General features: G+C 27.4%; 1 long non-coding RNA gene and 1 other non-coding gene across 2 annotated transcripts in view; both read left to right on the top strand.

Moving 5' to 3' along the window:
- Window positions 1-21,712, top strand: part of LOC107453023 (uncharacterized) — a 230,136-nt gene that overhangs the window by 21,261 nt on the left and 187,163 nt on the right. The window lies entirely within an intron of this gene.
- On the top strand, window positions 10,516-10,588 carry TRNAR-CCG (transfer RNA arginine (anticodon CCG)). The gene has a single exon. It is a non-coding gene; the product is annotated as a tRNA-Arg (tRNA).

Genomic DNA, 21,712 nt, shown 5'->3' with positions numbered 1-21,712 from the left:
ACCAAGTTCTTTTAAACGGTTGTAATTCTTTTTATTCATCCTTCACAAATGGAATAGAGGAAACTCGAGAAGAAAAATTATTATAACTGTTGTTATAAGAGCTGTTTTGGTATAATTAAAAGATTCAATAGCATTTGCTCTAAAAATACAATTGAGTACAAATAAGTATGTTGCGCTGTTAATCTAAGTCAGCCAGCATTTAACAAAATTTTCAAGCGCTTGTTACTAATACGGTTATTTATACTTACAGGCTGTTATAATAATTTAAATTTTTTTTCCTTCATATTTTAGAAACGTTACTAGTGAGGACATTTCTACGAAAAAAATCTCCATGACTAAAACTAAGTAAATATATAAATATATAATATGCCATAAACGAATGTCGCCAGCTAAAGTATTAATTCACTTAACCTCGTTCAATATTAAAAATAAAGAATATTAAAGTATAAATAAAATTGTGAATACATGCCAAAAAAGTTTTTTTTTCTTTTAAATTTTAAATACAACTATGTTTTTGAAATTTAACTGAAAGTAAGAAGGACCTTCTTACTTTTTAATATAAAATTTAGTATCAAAGGCTTAAAAAATCAATTAATTAATACTATATCAACTAGTAAATAATTAAGTGATAGGAAAAATAATGTACAATTCTGGATAAAACAAAAGTAATATATTGTATGTTTCTTTAGACATTTTATTATTACTATTTAAGAAACTAAATCAACTTAATGTAATAAAAATGTGTTTTTAAGGGGTAACTCAGTTAAGGTTAAGATAAATCAAGTTCAACTTTAAACTTAGTAAACAGTAATTGCTTTAAATAATATTATGCGAGTAGCAAATAATTACAAGGAAGTAAAAAATTACTTGAAGCCACATAACTTTCTGGGAAACGAATATAAATAACATTATCTTATATAATAATAGAATCCATCAGCAACCGATTAATCCACCCTCATGAATTAACTGATCTTTTCATAAACCATTTTGCCTTCAGCTGCATTGCTGCAATTTCTTAGCTCTCCTACATTGACATGCTCTTTGCGGCTCCTTATTGATTAATCTCACACAGTGTATTAAAAAATAGCATTGCTCATTTAAAAAACAAATCGGAGTGAATAACAGTCAGGCAAACAGCTCAATTCAGGAAATATCCTTATAGCTTAGTCTTACTTGTTTGACTATTGCACAAATATATTATTATAATATTTTCAAGGGATCATATCATATAGAAGAAAAATCTCAGTTAAGGAAAAAGAACATTTACATAAAATAGTGTAATATATTTATAAGCTTAGGTTATTTAGAAATAGCTGAGAGACAGTTGCAGTTCTAGAAATCTATGTAAAAGATACTTTGTATGTATACAGTTATTTAAACAGACTTCTGTTCAAATAAATGTATATAAATCCTGTTATTTATGCCATGAACATGAATATCTAATGAATAGTTAAAATCGATTTCAAACTCATTCATATCTCTGAGAATTGAGAAGCAGTGGTGATTTAAGTAAACAGTTTAGCTTTGAATGTATATTTAATGATGATTATCGACACTAAGGCATTTGTAGGGCCCATTACAGCTAGAAATAATAATACTCAATTCAAATTCAAATTTACTGCCTCTCTTAGTTTCGTCGACTTATCATAGAAATAAAGGAACTTCAAAATTGAACTTCCTCGTCAAGTTTTGTTTCTTTAAAATAAATATTTAATTTATACTTATGGCGTTTAAAATGAATAGTTTTTAATATGTCCCGTTCTTAAATTCGATTTGGGAAAAAGCAAAATGGTTTGATTTCTGTGGCTGATTTTGTACTTCGAAAATAGCTTTCATGATAAATTCTTTTAAGTAAGGTGATTCGTTTAATGTAAGATTATTAAATACGTGGAATAGATTTAAAATCCAGGCTTCACCACAGTTTCAGAGACTAGAAAGAGGAATAAAAAATGGAATAAAAATAGGAATAAAAGAAAAGAATTGAAAAATCTATTTTTCTTTATTCAGTGTATCGAAATTACAAAAATACGTCATTTATTTTAAGAAATCTTCTTAAAAATTTGCGTTTTGCAAAACAAACTTTAAAAAATAAAATAAAAAAAAAACAATAATAACTAAAACAATCGTAATAGGCAAGAAACATTTGCCTTAAATACTTTGGCATTAATTGCTTCCATAAATGCTTATTTTTGAAATCATATTTATATTATATTGGCAAGCGAAACAGTCATTCAAACAAAAAAAAATCAGTATTTACAAAAATATTCTTTTAGTGAATAGAACCATCTTAACAATGCACAGTGGGCCAGCATCCAAGATTTCGTGGCCAAAATTAGTATTTCGATAAAATTTGTTTCAAAATTTGGGGGTTTTAATGAGCAGGTAAATTGAATCCATAGTTGAAATTTTGAAATACACTAAAAATACCCCAAAAAACAAAATGGCGGCTGAAATATGGCGAGCAAAAATAAAAAAAATAATATAGTACGTTTAAATAATTAAATATAGCAATGGAAATATAATAATTTTCGTAATTTTATATTCAAAATGAAAAACAAATTATATTTCCGAAGTAATATTACAAAATAACGCAAATTAATTACAAAATAACGCGAAAACACGAAGAAAAAAAATAATGTTTGTTTTTCGGTATATTTAGTCCACCTTTGCAATACGGGCAAAATGGGGCAGGTTTTTTCGAAAGAAGAAACATTAAAGAAGACAAAAAAAAAAGTTTAGCTAATTACCTCGTGGACCTTTTTGGAACTAAGTTTCGAAAATCATTCAAACATTGTAAAATGTCAAATGATAAGATAAAAACTATAAGTTTGTCAAGAGTATTAACTAATCCAACAAATTGAAAAATTGTACTGTAATATCAGACTAATTACTCTGATAAAAATATAACAGTAAGGTAAAATTCCTACATATATTTCTGAAATAAAAATGAAAAAGTTACATTTTAAAAATTTTTTTATTACATATTTTTCATTACATTGTACTCTCGTCGGTCCAAAAAGTAAATTATAATGTTTGGAATGATTATGAATACTTAATTTGTGCTACATTAAAACTGCCAACACACATTTTAGCTGAAAATTTAATTTTGATCTTCTGGCCCACAGTGCAATGGTCTTATTGTCGCCTTTTATTTTAAAGAATCTTCTCAAAAATTTCAGTTCGCAAAAGAAATAAAATAATAATAAAAAAGAACAACGAAAAAAATAACAACGACAAATTATTAACTAAAGCTATCGTAAAAGGCAAGAAATCATTATTATGGAGTTAATCGATTAGAATCCGTGACTATTTTTGAAAATATATTTATATGTTGTCAAGCGAAACAGTTATTTCAAACAATCAGGAACTACAAAAATAATGCTTAAGTGAATAGAATCATTCTAACAATGGTCTAATTGTAGCATTTTTATGATCTTCCTGTTACGTAACTTAAAACATAAACAGAGAGATTGAAATCGTATGATATGGCCTTGGAAATAAGAGAGAATCACGGTCAATAGCAAGGTACTCGTTTACAGGGTTACCACATTTGTCGAAAGTATGCTCAAAATTACGCCAACTTTTTAAGCTAGAAAAAAAAAAGGGTGCCTTCAGCTCATCAACAAACTTAAATAGCAGAGAGAAGAAAAAATGTTTTGTGTTTTTTAATGAATTCTGTTTTAGTGTCGTTTCTTCATTTCTAATTCCGTTTTTATTTTAATATTTTCAAAGCTCAAAAGTAGTATAAGATGTAGAAATTTTTTCCTTGAACCTTATTTTGTCCTGTCCCAAGAAAAATACTATTTGTGACAAAAACTTTATTCAGAAACCAGACCTTTATTTTAGGACTTATTAAACAATAAACATTTTAATATCCAGTATAGAGTTGCGTTTGAATTGTATGAAATTAGATTCTTTCACGCCTGAATTATACGTCATTGAAATTTAAAACCGAAATTTGAAGTATTAAAAGATATTAAACAACGACGTGTGCTTTAAATTTTTTAAACTATACTCTATTTTCTTTATTTCTAGTGCCGTTTTTATTTTAATATTTTCAAAGCACAACAGTAGTATTAGATGTAGACATTTTTTCCTTAAACCTTATTTTGTCCTGTCCCAAGAAAAAGACTATTAGTGATAAAAACTTTATTCAGAAACCAAACCAGACCTTTATTAACCTCTATTAACCAGACTTATTAAACAATAAAAATTTTAATATCCAGTATAGAGTTGTGTTTGAATTTTTTGAAATTCGATTCTTTCATGCCTGAATGATACGTCATTGAAATTTAAAAGCGAAATTCGAAGTATTAAAAGATATTAAACAACGACGTGTGCTTTAAATATTTTAAAATTAAACTCTATTTTCTTGAAAAGGATATTTTAAGTAATCACGAAATTTCTAGAAAATATAACTATCAATAAATAAATAACGTCCTATTTTGCTTTATATTACAGCATTATTCTCTAAATCGAGTAAACTTATATTCAAAAGTATAAAACTTTTTTTGGTCGCCCGAAATCAGAAAATCAAACTAAATCATTAGAATTTTTTTTTTTATTGTTTCAGGAAAATTTCAGAAGTTCAGCAATTTCTTTTAAGAATGTAAAATTCTATTTCGAAATCACTATAAGTGGTGGCTTATTTAAAATTTTTTAAGCCCTAAGCTAATCTTTTTAAACAGCATTTTTTCACCTTTAAATTGGGAAGTTTATTTTTGTCCTATAATAAATAAAATATATTTAATGCTAAAACCATTGATATATATCAATGGTTTTTGCATTAAATATATTTTTATTGCTGTAAACTCATGAAAATGTTTATTTTTAATATATGTCTTAAAATGGTTTTACTTTTAGCTTGCTTTTAATGGTTTCAATGGTTTAATGGTTATTCGTCAAGATAAGAGCAATTGGTCTAACTCACGAGCATCCAAGTTCATTTGTGGTATTTAAACAAATTCTTTGTGCTTATAAACATAGTAATTTCTAAATAAAATTAAGGAATCAAATACCTGACTAAATTATATTTGATTAAGTTTTAGCATTATCGGACATTTTATTGCTCATAGTCGCGTTTAAAACCAAATATTTAAATTGATCAACTCTGTGGTCCTGTGAGAATTTGAATTCAGTCGAAAATTTCTGTTTCAGACGTCTAACTCAAGGCTACAATTTGAACTGAACATTCTCAAATATAATTAAAATTGTATAACTTCACGATTCTGGCATTTCTGAGGCCAATGGGAAATAGACCCACCATTAAAAAAATGTTCTTATTTTATTACGTTCTATATTAAAATAGAGAGAGGAGTAATGTTATTTGATTTCAGCGCGTTTTGATTGGGCTACTTTTAAAAGTCCCCGCTACTGAAAATCGATTTTTGGCTACTTGATACTTTTTGGGCTACTCGTTATTTTTCTAACCCCACAAATCAAAAAAAATGAGCTACTTTTTTTTCTTGCAGAAATATTGTTTTTTTTTTTTTTTTAATTTTTTCCCTTCTAATTATAAAATGATTCTGAAAAGTCTGCAGTTTCCTTACCTTTTTGTTTAAAAAGGACATATTTTTTTTGGTTGAATTGTTTTGTTGATTTGTTCTGCTGTTCGGAGTCAATAATATTTCCATATCTATGTTTCAAATCGAAGACTCGTGAAGATCAATGCGGAAAAATGCACGGGGAGTACGATGGAAAAAAAATATATTTAACTCCAACCATTATTAATCGTTAATTTTCTGGAAAAATAAATCACGTGACTCGCTTTGAAATTTAGAAAAAATAAATTTGACCTGCTGAACAAAAATATTTGTTACGAATGACATTGAATTTCCAAAAAAATATCGTACTTTTTTTTAAATGCTTTTCAGAGAATTCATTTTACTTTTTGCTTTGAAAAATCACCATGTATTCAAAGTTACACGAAAAGTTGGAAAATTTATTTATCTCTCCAGAGCTTAGATTTGCTCTTCGTAAACGATGAAATTAATTTTTTTTTATAAAAAAAGGAAGCTATTATATGTCTTACAATGGTTCTACAATTATTATTTTTCACTTAATTTTGCCAAATATGCAATAAATAAATGAAATTAGTTTGACTAAATTATATATATATATATATATATATATATATATATATATATATATATATATGGGAATCCAACCCCCACTACAGCAGCGCCACCCCACTTATGTCAGATTCCAGCTAAACGCTCAGACGGAGCGGTTGTGTTATTTCCATTGTTGTTTTTTTTTCATTAAATTTGTTATTACAAAAGCGTAGTTATTTCAACTATACCTGACGTCAACCTCCACACACACACATATATATATATATATATATATATATATATATATATATATATATATATATATATATATATATATATATATATATATATATATATATATATGTATATATATATATATATATATGTATATATATATATATGTATATATATATATATATATATATATATATATATATATATATATATGTATATATATATATGTATATATATATATATATATATATATATATATATATATATATATATATATATATATATATATATATATATACAATATATATTAAAAACGAAAAAAAAAAAAGTATGAAATTTTATTTAAAAAACCGGAAAAAAAGAAAAAAGATGTAATCTTTTCTTCAGCCCACACGATTATATCCGCAATATATATATTGTATATACAACGTTTTTTGGGGGTGGGCTGCAAAATGTTCGAATCCCTACGAGGGAAAGTTGATCCAAATTCTGCTCCCGGGTTGCATCAACCACAGTGCTAACGCAAAATACTCTCAGTGGTGGACGGATCATGGGTTGTAGTCCCTTTGCCATCAGGCTAAACTTGGAAGATTTTCGTGGTTTTTCTCTCCATGTAACGCAAATTCGGGTTAGTTTCATCAAAAAGTCCTCCACAAACACGATTACCTCCCTATCTTGATCCTGGAGTTCACTTGTTTTCTGGATTGGGTTCAAAATTACAAGGCTTCGGAGTTGAACATTGGTAGTCGTAAGCTCAAATCTTGGATCGGCTGCTTGATTGGCTCAAATCTTGGAGCGGTTCTTTTTTAAGGTAAGGCTGGGTGAAAATCTGCAATTTCGGCGAAATTTCAATTTTTTTATTGATTAAATTTGAAATTCTGTTAATTAGCTTTCTATATCTCTTTGAATTTTTTATTCTCCGGCCTTTAGAATCGAAGTTACAGTCGTTTCTTCGCATGCTGACGTACGAAATTGCACATAGCAATCACATACTTTAAATGCCTTTTCAGAAAAACGTTGAACTTGAAAAAACATCGTCTCTCTAACGCAAATTACAAAGAGAAAGCTTATCACAGAATCCTCTGATACTTTGTATGTAGATATTATTTAATGATAGCTATATTTTAAATTAAAAGCTAAGAACTGATAGGGAATTTATTACTTTAATCGTACTGTAATTAAGAAAAGAGTGTTAAAAATTTTTCTTTAAAAATTCTTTGATACAAAAAAATATTTTGATATTTATGCATTACAATTATTGTTAGCGTGCCATAAAAAAATTTTAGTTTTTATGCTCAAATTCCATAATTTGTTAAAGTTTACATTAGATTTAAAATTTTACTGTCTTAAAGAGCTGTCATTTACCTTAAAAGCTGTGCAGTAGGTAGTTGAACTGTGTGAATTCGATTCCAATCCCGAATTCGAAATTTACTCAGAGCTTATTTTCGACTTGTATTCCATTAAATAATGCATTGAATTTTTTTTTCGAAACATCAAATCCGAGAAAAATTTTAAAATTAATGCTTAGTAAATATTGATTTCAATTTATAAATGCACTATTATAGTTAAAAGTATTTTGTTTCAAATTACATTTCATATTATAACATAACAATTAAAGAAACAAAATTTACAAAATATATTTGTTCAATATACCGAAATTGTAAAAAAAAAAGCATCATAAAAAATACTAGATATCAATATCTCACACATAAACTCGCGAATTTATAAACATTTTATTACAAAAAAAATTTTTTAGAGTATTCTGGAAGTGTCACAAATGCATAGAATTTATTTGTATATTTTTTCATTAAATCCTTGCAAAATTTTAATATTAATACTTATTAAACATTAATTTCAATTCATAAATTCTTGATTATAGTTAAAAGTATTTTATTTGAAATAGCATTCCTTATTATAACACAGCAGTTGAAGAAATAAACATTTCAAAATATGTTTGCCCAAAATATTGAAATTGTACAAAACGATCTTAAAAAATACTAGATATCAATATCTTACCCGCTAACTTTAATCCTTGAACAAATTTATTAACATCTTATTTCAAAAAGATTTTTTTAGAGTATTCTGAAACTAGTAAAATGTTGCAAATGATAAGTAGAATTTATTTGTATATTTTTTCATTAAATTCTCAGAAAATTTTAATTTTATATTTAGTATATATCAATTTTAATTTATATATACACAATTATAGTTAGAAGTATTTTATTTAAAATTACTTTTCATACTATAACATAACAGTTAAAGAAATAAAATTGACAAAATATGTTTGTACAAAATGTTAAAATTGTACAAAACCATCATATAAAAAATACTAGATATCAATATCTTACTCGCTAACTCGCAAATTTATAAACATCTTATTACGAAACGATTTTTTAGAGTATTTTGGAACTAGTTAAGTGTCACAAATGATGCATGAACTTTGTTTGTTTATTTTTAATTAACTTTTCAAAAGAGTTAATTAAATTTGGTTTCAGAAGTAATGAACTTTCTCAATCGTTCAATCAAACATCCACTCAGAAATGTCCAATTCGAATAAATTAAATTTGGGATAAGTTATAACTTAAATAATTGTCACGATGTTCATTTAAGCAATAATTTTCTTACATACTAATTATAAATTATTGTCTAAATAATCTTTATAATATCAAAACCTTCGCTTCTTTTTTTGATCAATAGGTTCTTATTTTCATCCGACCAGAGTCTGGCTCGAGAGAGAAAATTTTTGCACTGATGCAAAATTTTCTTTGATTGGCTTCTTTAAACGAATATTGCACTTAGCAGCATTGTTAAATTGTTTCATATTTTCCACATTTTCACTTTCTTTTTCGAAAAAAGGAGATATTTTTAGTTTGAGAATTGAAAAATATTTTATGTATGTATTATTCTGGTTGGGTAATTTTATAACAAAAACAGAATACAATCAGCTATGCCATTCAAAACAAACATGCTAAAGCACGTATAAAGATGCTATATAAATAAAATAATCAAAATATTGCTGACACAAAATTATAATTTTGCGTTTGCATTAGTACCATTGAAATTTATGTTTAAAACGGGTAATAATTAAAATGAAGAGAAATTGTTTGCAATCAGAGTCTTGTTTTGATTTTCGAAAAAAATAAATTTTATTAAAAATAAAATTTGTGAGATTTTAATTTTATGAAAATTTTATGAAACGCGTAGTTTATGCAATGAAGAATCTCGCTTTTAATTGTATTGATCAAATTATAAAGCATTAAAAATAAATATTTTTACTGAAATATAATCAGCTACTTCTTGAAACAACCATTATAATAAAAACAACGAAAATTAAAAAAAAAAATGTGTAGCTACAGTTTAAATTTAAATTACGGAATAAATTAAATATCACTGAGAGATTGGAAAAGTTTGAAAGGGTGTATGCAGGTGGTTCAAAATTATTGAGCATATTAACAAATTTGAACGTTGTCACGAAAACAGAGAAATATAGAAGTTATTCAGTGTTCAAAATTTTGTAGTGTAATATTTTGCTGTGTTTAAGTTGTCTGTCAAAGAAACAATACTGAGTACAAAGTATTAAATAAGCTAAAAATCTTTTCCACCAACCTGATTTTGAAGAATGCATCGGTTAATTAATTCCTTGTGCAACTCAATAATAATTTAAAGCTTGAATAATAATAAAAAAGGATTTATTTTCAACTCAAAACAATTAATCAGAATTTTTCATTTGTAGTATACACTTGTGAATTGATTTTTAAATAACGCACACACCACAATGCCACAATAATAAAAAATAAAAAGCCGATAAATAAATTATTAGTTTTATTAAATTAAATATTTAGTTTCGATTAAATATTTAGTTTTATTTAAAACTTTTAAATTTAACAGCATAGCAAACTAAAACATTAAAAAACAAAGAGTAAAAAAAATGGTTTTTACTATCAGAAAAGAATACATAACGTAGATTTTGGTACTTTAATCTGTAATTTAATTTTTTTCTTTTTAAATGATGTGAATTGTTTCTTACTAAATAATCATAAACTCCACTTTATTACACAAATGGTGGCTGTTTTTACCTCACTATAAGCCTTAAATTAATTCTGTCATGTTTATTATTTCATGTATGCTTGCTTCTTTAGACTTGCTTTTTTAGACTTCTATTGCGTTGATCATTTTATGTATGCTCCGATAGATGCAGATTGCTTAACCATGTATGTCCACTTGGAGTGCTCCTGTGGCCCAATGGATAAGGCGTTGGTCTCCGGAACCAAAGATTGTGGGTTCAAGTCCCACCAGGAGCGGTTGAAAAGTTCCTTTTGTGTACCAAGGAAAGAAAAAAATGAGGCCACGATTGTTCAGTTATGAGCTACACTTTGTATGCAACATATCGATACGCAATATAATTTATAAGTGAATTCGTTTTATAGATCTTGGTACTTTAGTCAGTATTTAAATATGTTTAATAGAATAAAATATTTCTTACAAAATCATGATATACTCCACATGATTATAAAAATAGTGGCTGTTTCTCCCCACTATGTACAACAGATTATTCCTATTGTGCTGATTATTTTACGGATGCTCCTATAGCCACTAATGTAGATGGTTTAAAAATATGCTATCGAAGTTCAGTTCCTTTTAAAGAAAGTATTATTTAATGTCAAAATTACTTATCATCTTAAAATTAAGAACAAAAAAAATATTAAAACCATATTTTCATTTACTATTAACATCTTACTGTCTAGCATATTTACCTCAAATGTTTTCTCACATTAATCCTCTAATTTAGATAATCTTATTTGCCATTTAATTTGTTTAAACAATATAAATATTTTTTACAAAAGTAGCACAAGCTTCGTTTGAATATTGAAAATTTTATTGTTATACTCCTTTTTAAACAATATGTCTTACATAAATTTCTTTGTTCATTTCATACTTGTCCCTTTTGACAATATTTTAGTAGGGCTAAAAAACATGGATAGTTGCAATGGTGCCCCTGAACCCCAGTGGATAAGGAGTTGGTTATTAGATGGTTAGACAAAGATAATGAGTTCAAATTCCACCTGGGGCAACTGTATTTAGTTGTTTGTGTACAAAAAATAAATAACGCAAATGTTTTCTCACATTAACCCTCTAATTTAGATAATCTTATTTGCCATTTAATTTGTTTAAACAGTATAAATATTTTTTACAAAAGTAGCACAAGCTTCGTCTTAATATTGAAAATGTTATTGTCATCTCCCTTTTAAACAATATATCTTACATAAATTTCATCATTCATTTCATACTTGTCCCTTTTGACAATATTTTAGTTGGGCTAAGAAACATGGATAGTTGCAATGGTGCCCCTGAACCCCAGTGGATAAGGAGTTGGTTATTAGATGGTTAGACAAAGATTATGAGTTCAAATTCCACCTGGGGCAACTGTATTGAGTTGTTTGTGTACAAAAAATAAATAACGCAAAGATTGTTTTGATAGGATTTACACTTTATTTCTAACTCAGAAGCGTAATATACTTAACTAAGTACGCTAGAAAAAAATACGCAGCATAAACCTTTGTTAACTAATTTTTAAGCCAATGACAATCATGTTTGGTGTTCACTAAATTGATTCAGTTTTGTTTTTTAAAATATGCAACTAAAATTCAGTTTTTTAAAATAAAGATTTTAATGTTAGAATAACTGGTCTTCCTAAAAATAAAAAATAAATTTAAAATTTCCTAAAATTTTTTTGCATACGTGCTCCTGTGGCCCAACGAGTAAGGCGTTGGGCTCCGGAGCCAAGGATTGTGGGTTCAAGTCCTACCAGGGGCGACGGTGAAGGTTCTTTTAAGCACACATAAAAAAAAATCATGTAATTAGGTTCTAAACTTTATTTATAACGTTTTAATTCATTTTGTATGTATGCAATGACAAAAACTTTTCCTTTCTTATTCATTTTGTAAAAAGACTATGTTCATTACAATTATAATAATTGTAATGAACGATACTGATGCAGTTTTTTTTTCGAATTTTATATCTGAGATTTATTTCAACTAAAAAACTTTAACGTCAATTTGAAAAAAAATTGTTTTATTTTATATAAGGAAAACAAAACAGAGGAATAATATATTTATCGCTTTAAATTATCTACTTATAACAATATTATTATTATTTTATAGTACTTTATTTTATATTATTTACTTATTACTTTAATATATTATTTACTTATTACTTTAATATATTTATTATTTACTTCTTCTGTAAATCGATAGTGCAAAATGTATACAGCAGTTGCTTTTACATCCAAATGAACATTGCAACGAAATGAACATTCCCGAAATTAATTTTAGTTTTAATTATATATTAAATAACTTTAGTACTTATTTATGCTAAAACAAAAATTGATTTGTGAATGCAATTTTGTAAAAAGACTATGTTCATTGCAATTATAATAATTGTAATGAACGATACTGATGTAGTTTTTTTTTTTCGAATTATATAACTGAGATTTATTTCAACGAAAAAACTTTAACGTCAATATAAAAAACGATTGTTTTATTTGATATAAAGAAAACAAAACAGAGAAATAATATATTTATCGCTTTAAATTATTTACGTATAACAATATTATTATTATTTTATATCACTTTATTTTATATTACTTATTTATTACTTTAATATATTTATTATTTACTTCGTCAGTAAATCGATAGTGTAAAATGTATACAACAGCAGCTTTTATATCCAATTGAACATTACAACGAAATGAACATTCCCGAAATTAATTTTAGTTCTAATTATAGATTTAATAACTTTATTACTAATTTATGCTAAAACAAAAATTAATTTGTGAATGCAATTTAAAAAATAACTTTGTTGTGTAGGGTGTGAGAAGATTGATAATGTATACGGTAAGTACTGATTATTATTATTTGTTGATAACACGGGATTGTTTACTTATTTATATTTTTAATTAGAATTGCTAAAGGATCTCGTTCTAACGTGTAATCATATTCATAGAATTTTTGTTAATTTAAGTTTCAATTTTTTATCTCTCTCCCCACCCTAATATTTCATATATATTTATTTTACAACTAGCAACCATAGACTATCTTTATCCGTTATTTTATTATTTTCATGCATGGCAGAGTTTATAAGTATTCTTCCTTGCTCATGCGCAACGAGATGTTTCAACTTAGTTTAGAAACTTGGTGAAAATCCATTTATTATTAAAGTGAAAGATATAACTGGTAAAACGAAAGTGACATCATTGACCTTGAAGAGAATAACTTTATGTAATAGGTTTGTTTCGACTGGCAATCTTGCATAATTGTTATTCAATCTCTTACTTATTATACGATCTTCAGAGGTTTTCTTTATTTAACCCACATCAGACAAGGTTTGAGGTCATATGACAGATTGATATACCTATTAGAAGCCAGTTTTTGTTCCTAGATTGTTTAATAGATAATTTATTCATGAATAGAAAGGAATACAGAGAGGATAATTATACAGAGTGTTTATAGCAACACTCTTAGAATACACTTGGATATTGTCAGAGTTTAAATTTAAAAGCTAATTTATTGAATAAATATGTATTAAAAATATTTTAAGGGGATCCCAGATGCAATTTTTGTTTTTCAATGCATGTTTTGTTTTTGTTTTTTAATGTAAATCTTGTAATTATTTGAGAAAATAAAATATAAAAAAATTCTAACTTCCATAAGATATTAACTAAAATTTTAAAATTCAAAAAATTAAATTTTTAAAATTATTTAATAAAATAACCTAATTTTTTTTTTGCTTTATCACTTAAAATAAATGTCAAGGATTACAATAGTTTTTAAAATTTATGTACACATCATAGTTGATTAGTTTATTTTTCTCAAATTTATAAGAAGAAATTCAATTGAAATGTTTGTATTGTCAATTGAAATGTCAATATTTTTTACCAAAATATAATACAGTCAAGTTTTAAAGATGAATATGTCTTGAAATTTACACCGAAATAATGTTGTTCTAATTTAGACACTAATAAAAGCGTAATAAAGAATTAAAAATAACAACTATCTATTAAAATTTAAAGCGCCCTCGTATTTCCTGTAAATAACGCTGGTTTCTCAGAAACTGTTTTATTTATTTTTATTTAATTTTTTTCAGTACTATGTTTCATATTAGGGATTTATCTTCTTTATTAGAACACTTTTATTTTTCAAGTTTTGTTTTGTGTTTGAATTAAGTTCTTCTTAGAACATAATAAAGATTCATTGCAACATTATTAGAATTAGAAAGGAAAAATTGAATTTTATCAAGGTTGAAAGAATTATTTAAAAAAGTTTTTTTAATGACTTTTAAGCTTTGAGGAACTTAACTATACTTTAGTTCATATAATTAATTTTTATTAATTAATTATACCTTTTCACTTACAATTATTTTTATTCCATTCTTACGGAATCAAAATAAACACGTTTTAAAAGATAATGTTGCATCTCGTAAAAAATCGCATTTGTATAAATTTGATTCGTTATTATAATTTTTATAAACTTAATCATAGGTTTCTAGTAATCATTGGTTTACCGCCTATTTTGTTGGTCAAATTTTTTTCAACGCCAGCTTAAAAAAGTTTTTTATGTTAACAAGCGTTTATTAAACTAGTTAAAATGAATACTTTCTTTATTTTCGATTTATTACACTTTAAAACAACAAAACAACAAAAACAGCAAACACACAAAAATCATACCCTTGATTTATTGAAAATTCCTTCTTGCCAATGATTTTATATAATTAATACGATTTTGAGAAAAAGATTTATAAAAGCAGCCTTTTTTTTTAAAAAAAGCATTTTTTATAAAAGCAAATAAAAATAAATAAATAAATAAAAACAGATTTAAAAAAAAATATTTACTGCAAACTTCTAAAGTAGAACTTAAAATAACTTTTAAACAATTTATTTCAAAAATTACAAACTATTGTAACATGATGAATTAAATAAACAACTATTTTTTATTTAAAAAAATTCACAAAAGAATAATTTCAATTTGAAAGGGGGAAAAAACTCCCCCCTTACTCCTTAGTGCAAAAAATATTTTGTGTCGAAACTAGCAAACTGTTACTTTTACTAAGAAATTGGTTAGTAATCGTTTTCTCAATAAATTGCTGAATTGAAATCACTTCTTTAATAACAGCATGTACTTTATATTTAAAATTTTACATCTATTTATTGAAATCCTCTAGAAAGACCCAACGCCCATTAGAAGTCTTCATCCCCAACTGAGGAGGGGTGTCATGTTGGGAACCCCAGGTGTTCCCGGTACCTTTTTGTTCCGAATAAAGACTATGTTCTATGCATGGACATGTGGTTATAGATCGCTTTAAAACTTAAAAAATAGAAATTATCATAAAAAAATGTATTCAAAATTTGCTCATCATTTAAACTTGAATGACCAGCATGCAAAACAGCTTTTTAAACAAACCACTCGGCCGGGATAGCCTGGTTGGTAGGGCACTGGGCCCATGTCCAAGTGGTCGTGGGTTTGATCCCTGCCAGCCGCAGACTTCCCGTGTAGTAAATGGTGACTGATGCACGTTAAATCTGTCGAGTCTTAAAGTCCTCCATGTTTCCATAACAAATTAATATCTCTGGGGATACTGAATTGGAGATTGATCATGCTCTGATTCAGGTCAAAATTACGATCTGTGGATGAATGAATTTGTCCACCCTATAAATGGGTGTGACGTATGGGTGTGGCAGAAGTCGAATTCTTGGCCATAGATGGCGCCACTGGAAAACAAGAACAAATGCACCCCCTCTGCCTTAATGGCATACGTCAACAGCAACAACAACAAACAAACCACTCGAAATAAAATTAAATATAGTAACAAACAACAGTAAAAAAATTTTCCAAATAGAGATTTGTTTAAACAGATATATCTCATAAAAATTAAAAAAAAAAAGTATTTAAATAAGCAAAAAAAAAAAAAATAATAATAAATACTTGATAACGATGATATAAACTCACCATTTTTCGAAAAGTGAAGTTCGCGATTTTGTAAACTTCACGAATGCATTTAAATCAATGTTTATAAAGTCATAGAATCGCGTTACGATTTAAGTACAATTGGAAATTAAAAAAATCATACTCTAATTCGAAGGGATTGATTTAAGATTGAGTTATTATTGAATGATCAAGAGGGCAGAATTTTAAAGTTCATAGTTGATTAAGTTTAATTAAACAAAGTTAATCATTATTAGATTTATTAATTAAAATAAAAATCACGTTTTTTTCAATCAACTTTAGAATTTATCTATACATTTTTTTAATTTGTAATATTTTAGGTACGTTAAAGTCTACGAACATTTGGTTTCTATTGAAAGTAGTTTTTTACTTTTAAGAAAACATCTTATTAACAACAGTTTAACAACATCTTATTGCTTATACGTGCTAAACATTTGAGCTGTAACATTTTTATGCTGCCCTGTTTACTCGTTTAGTTCCTTAATCTTCCGCTACTTTGCTTCTTCTGAATGGTTGACATTTATCAGAATTTCTTAGAATCATAAATCTAAAACATTTATAGATTCTAAACACGTAAGTCGGAACGATGATAAGTTTGTTTTCGATTTTTCGCCTACTCTAATTTAAAAAAGAAGCATTTGTTTTTATTTTATTTCTTTATAAGTAAATCAATAGCTTAGAATTGTCTCTTACTAGTGATTGTTCAAGATCTTTAAGATCATACTATTCGATAACAACAAATATTACATTCAGTGTGTGAAATAGTAATGGATAGAAGGAACTTCAGGCAATGAATTCTTTTGTTATTTTTTTTCACTCCGTGACTTTTATATTGAATTTACCCTTTAAAGTTTTTGATAGAAGATTTGATACAGAATGATTCAAAGTTTCCTTTTTTTTTAATTGTATACGTTATAAAATAAATTCTATCATCATCAATTAGAAGATAGTGAGGTACTTCAACTTTTTTTTTCTCTACAACCTTAATTTTTTCTATACGTAATATTTGTTTTCAATCGTAGTTTATAAAAAAAAATAGTGAGTCGTATCAGTTAGTATTTTTCTAGACATGTCACTAAAGTTTGCTTTGTATGGTTTGTTTTCTTAAGTGTTTTTATTATGTCTATTGAGTCAATATTATTATCTACTGTTTGTGAATAGTATTTCAAATAGTTCATAAAAAGAAATGTTTCGCATCAGCTTAACTTGGCAGTGTGTAATAATTCGTGACGTTTGTATTGAATTTACCCTTTACTGTTCATGATAAAAAATGTAATATGAAATGTTCAAAGTTTTCTTTTTTTTTTATGATATACGTTATAAAATAAATTCTATCATCATAAATTAGAAGATCACTATCTTCTAATTTATGAGAAACAGATATGACAATATCTGTTTCTAAGTTATGAGAAACAAATATGACAATATGTGACACGGAAAATTCATCTTAAATGTTTTTCTGCGTGTCTCAATTTTTTCTATACTTTATAATCTTTTTAACAGTAATTTATATTAAAATAGTGAGCTGTGTCGTATCATTTAAAAGATATATTTTTTAAAATATATTTCTAATGTTAGCTTGCATTCTATGGCTTGCGTTTTTAAGTATATTCATTAGGTTTGTTGAGTCTATATTATTATCTACAGGCTATGAATGGTGTGTAAAATTGATCGAAAAAAAGAAATGTTTCGCGTCCGCTTAACTTGACAGTGTGTAATAAATCGTGATATTTATATTGAATTAACCCTTTGCAGTTTTTGACGGCAGATTTGATACAATTTGTTCAAAGGTTTTTTTTTCCAATTATGTTTATTATACATTAAATTCTAACTTCATAAATAAGAAGATAGAGCAGCAAATGTGGCAATATGTGTCGTGAAAAACTTAAACTTAAATTTTATTTTCACCATAGCCCTAATTTTTTATGTTTTTATAATTCTTTTAATAGTAATTTATAAAGAATTAATGAATTATTTGTCTTAAAGTTCAGAAAACATATTTTTCTGAAAATTCTTGTAAATATTTTGAATGTTTATTTAGTATGGCTTGGCTTTAAGTGTATAAAGTCGATTGAGTTTATATTATTATCACTACAGGTTGAGGATAACATTAAAAGTAGTTCATAATAATATTTCTTTTCAACTTGGCAATGTGTAATATCCTTTAAAATGTAAATAGGTCGTTTACAGGTGTCGTCTATTAATTAAAATATGCTGTTCTCATTTGTTGAAATTAAAATAATTTTCATAATCTTAGTCAGACAACTGTAACAAACTAGTAAAAATGACTGATGAGTTATCAGAAACTAATATTCAAGTAAGACTTTAACTGGTTTTAAAAAAAATTATTTTTAATTTTTATTCCAGGAGGAATAAACATTAGACATAAATGATCAGATATAATATTAGACATGAACATTACACATAAGAGTAAAATTAGACAAAATTTTTAGACCCGTGGCATCAAACGACCGAGAAAGCAATTTACAAGAGTCTGAAATCGAAAAAAAAAAAAAAAAAGGTAAATGCAAAGAAATATAAGAGCAGCAGATCGACGATATCTGGTAAAGAATTTATGAAGGATCTTTATATCCATCAACTGGTTGAAAATGGTTGAAATTTTTAACGAATGTAAAAAAAATGGTCTTACAGAAAAAAAACCCTGCTTTTAAGGTTAACGCTGCTTTTTCGAAGGCTCTGCCCTCACATTAAATAACATTTTTAGCGAATAAGATACTATTTTTATAACTGTTGTGATTTTGTGAAAGTTATAACAAGGACTGTTAGGTTAAGTTTTGCCTATCTGTAATCAACGTCCGTAATGCGAATTATAAAACGATGTAAAATGTCAACATGATGAATAGCCGCAGTTTCCTGACAATAAAAGCATTCTTATCCAATTTTTTAATACTTAATTGTTATTCCAAGGCTCAACATTTGCAAAAATTAAGAATTATTAATTGATAAAATGATTTTCATCTCCGTGGAAAAAGTTTAATATTTTTTCCACCCTGTTTAATACAAAAAGTTTACAAAGTTTATACAATACAAAGTTTAATACAAAAAAAAGTTTAATATTTTTCTTAATCAAACTATTTTTTTTTTTTATAACCGACGTTAAACAGTCAACCCAACTATGAGTTTAAGACTATGAATGTTCAACTCCGTAGACTTGTTATTTTGCACTCTACTCAGAAGACAAGGGAACTCTTGGATCGAGCATTGGGGCAAACTAGCTTACGTGGAGGACTTTTAGATGAAACTAATCCACATTTGCGTTACATGGAGAGGATAACCACGAAAGCCTCCATGGCAAGAACATTCCTACCCATGCCGTCTACCACTGAGGATATATAACGTCAGCACTCTGCTTCGTATGAGCCGAGAGCAAAATTCATATCAACAAGCAACCGCTGAGGTTTGAACACGGGACAGCTCATTGGGAGGCGAACGCTCTATTCCCTGACACATCAAGGCTCTAGCAAACCTATTTTATAGCAATCCTTGAACAATCGATCAAATTTTGAGTGTACGACTAAAAATTTTTAACTCGAAAGTCTTGCAATTTTGAACCCAATCCAGAACACAAAGGAAGTCTTGAATCAAGTATTTGGAGAAATGTGACTTCATAGAGGATTTTTTGATGGAACCTCTATTTAATCCTCATTATCAACCAGCCGCTGCTAGGATTCGAACCTGGGGCACCTCATTAGGAGGCGAACGCTCTTTCAACTCTGAGACGCAGCGGCTCCAGTAAAGTTATTTTATTTTATAACCGTCGTTGAACAGCCGACCCAATTTTGGAGTTATGACTACTAATCTTCAACTTCGTAGCCTTTTAATTTTGAATAAGTGAACTCCTGGATCAAGTATTGGGAGAAATTTGACTTCGTGGAGGATTTTTTAATGGAATTAATCCTCATCTGCGTTACATGGAGAGTTCTCTGATCCGTCTACCATTGAGGATATTTTACGTCAGCACTGTGGTCGATACGGGCCGGGTGCGGAACCCGGGTCACCTCATTGGAAGGCCAACGCTCTATGTCCTGCTCCATTTCGTCTCTAGTATAACCCATTTTATATTATTTTATAACCGTCGTTGAATATCCGTCCCAATTTTATGGGTTTACGACTACTAATGTTCAACTCCGTAGTCTTGCAATTTTGAACCCAATCCAGAAAACAAGTGAACTCCTGTATCAAGTATAGGGTGAAAATCGTCTTTGTGGAGGACTTTTTGATGAAATTAACCCGAATTTGCGTTACACGGAGAGGAAAACCACGAAAACCATCAAAGTTTAGCCTGATGGCAAGGGTACTTTAACCCATGATCCGTCTACCACTCAGGATATTTCACGTCAGCACTGTGGTCAGTTCAAGCCGGATGCGGAATTCGTATCGACTGGGTTTCGAACCCGGTTCGCCTCATTGAAAGGCGAAAGCTCTATCCGCTGAGCTGTCGCAACTCTAGTAAAGCTATTTGTCAGATTTAAAGCCCAGTTAATTCTATACGGCAATATAGTTTTTATCCTTAGTGGCGGAAAGAGAGGGAGTGAAGGGGGCAACGGACCCATGGATCCTAAGGGGAATTCAGTTCAATTTTATTATGAAATTAAATTTTTAATAGATAAATATTTGACTCGAGCAAAATAATTTCGTAAAGAATAAACTATGATTTTAAAACAAATTCAACTCATTAATGCGCAACAACTGATCTGTATAGAAAAAAAAATCCTAAGTGGAAAAAGTGGTAGTGCATTTTTGTTTATACCATGTGGGCATTTCTTTATGTTAGCTACCATTTTAGCGTTAAAAATCTATCTTTCAGGAACATGTTATGGAACAAAAAATCGGATATACCGTAATTTTTGCAGTAATAATTAACGTAAAACCGCTGAATCACTCTTATTAAACAAATATCCCTGCAAAAGATACGATTTATAATTTTGCAGTAAAAATGGATTTTACGGTAAAATGGATTTTACGGTAAAATGGATTTTACGGTAAAATGGATTTAACGATAAAATTAATTCTACGAATGATACACCCTAAGTGCCGGCGTTTTATACCATACAATTTGAACCCGAATTTTTTACAGTGTAGACTGAACCATCTTGTTTCTAAAAAATATATTCTAAAAATGAAGCACTGATGCCGTCACTTCTTTTTTTTAAAAAAAATAAATAAACTTTCCTTTTAAAATATCGTTAGACACAAATGGTTAACAATAAATTAGAAACAAATTTAAATACGATTACAATTATCACTAAAAAATACTCTGAAGGACTCTTTTTTACCATAAAAAATTTCTGAATTCATTACATAAAAATGAGTTTAAAATATAAATTTCGTGAGTTTAAAATATAAATATAAAATTAAAATATAAATTTAAAATATATATTTGTTATTATAAGCACTTTGCATTTC

The sequence above is a fragment of the Parasteatoda tepidariorum genome, chromosome 11, assembly GCF_982258835.1.
Source record: "Parasteatoda tepidariorum strain Cologne lab strain chromosome 11, Ptep-v5.0, whole genome shotgun sequence".
In the NCBI taxonomy this organism is placed as follows: Eukaryota; Metazoa; Arthropoda; class Arachnida; order Araneae; family Theridiidae; genus Parasteatoda; species Parasteatoda tepidariorum.
This window is presented reverse-complemented; position numbering and strand designations above follow the sequence as displayed.